Raw genomic sequence first — 1,374 nt, forward strand, 5'->3', positions numbered from 1 at the left:
CTTTGGTGACGTGGTTGATTACGTTACTGTTGATCATCTGTCCATCATCGTATAAAGCCCGCCCTGACAATTTGATTGGCCCGACCAGATATTGGGCAAGCATACTCATGCTACTATGGAGCAATGCCAGACCGAACTTCCCGACCTCAAACATTGTGGGCGGGACTAAGTTCGGAATGGCACCCAGGCTACAAAATAAGTGGTCCTCCTAATTATCATTATTCTGCTGACATGTTTATGTAAAACTGTCCTATGTGCTCTTCCCCATTTACACTTACCGGTGGTGAGTCTGACATAGTGAAAGAATGCAAATCTGCTTTTGCAAAGTAAGCTTGTATGAGCAATGCACGCGGTAAATTTTAAACAAAGCTTGCACAAGGAGAAGTGGGCTTTCACATTCGTTTATTAGGCGTTCCCTCTCGGGAGCGGGCACAGGGCTGTGCATGTGCAGTTTTTTTTTTTAAGTGGAGAGGACAGGTCCTTTCAAAAATTCATGAAAATCCTCCACAGTACCTTTACTAATTCAATATGTTTTTAGTTTATCTAACATAAAGTCACAACAAAAAAATAGTTAAATTAACTCTGATTCTTTTTTGGATTACTCAAGTTATTTAGATTTGGTATAACATGGGGGGAAGTTGCATGTCTGTAAGTCGCATGTAGGAGTCGCCTCTGTAATTAGATATAAAGATCAACTGCTCAACCCATTAGCTGAGTCAATTATGGAGAACCCTTAATGCTCAATTAAGACAGAATATATGCATTTATAATATGTGGATTTATCAACAGGAGCTTGGTAAAAGTCCTGTCTGTTTTTAGTGATGAGTTTTGAAAATACAGATATTGTTCTCTTGTGCAAAGTTAAAAAACAATCCACTGGATTTTGCTTCCTAGTTTGAAGACGTTTTCATTTCCCATCCAGGCGTTGAGTTTGAAGCTTTATTGAGTGGACCAAAACACAGCCTTGACTTGGCTTTAAAAACATGCAAATTGAACCTGAAGAACAGGTCCGACCCTTAGATTGGGGAGTCGTTTAGCTGACTATGACCTGGATGACTGAGAATCTTCACCTGCATTGTGCTGTTTTATTTTCCTGCTACAACGTGGTAAGTGTAGACTGAACTTTAAATGGGTTTCCAGTTTCATAGCCTCCATAAATGTGTTGTGGGGGGGTTGGGGCCAGATGGGGCCACTAAAAATCTTAGGGTTGCACAGTGAATCTAAAAGCCATAATTTCAGGGTTTAAATCTACTATTGTTGTAAACCTTGAGTAAACACCTACTCATCCATCCATTTTCTGTTATGCTTATCCTAAGCGGGGTCATAAGGGGTTCTGGTGCCAATCTCCATCTGTCTACAGGCGAGGGACGGGGT

The sequence above is a fragment of the Cyprinodon variegatus genome, unplaced genomic scaffold (assembly GCF_000732505.1).
Source record: "Cyprinodon variegatus isolate N-32 unplaced genomic scaffold, C_variegatus-1.0 Scaffold265, whole genome shotgun sequence".
Lineage (NCBI taxonomy): Eukaryota > Metazoa > Chordata > Actinopteri > Cyprinodontiformes > Cyprinodontidae > Cyprinodon > Cyprinodon variegatus.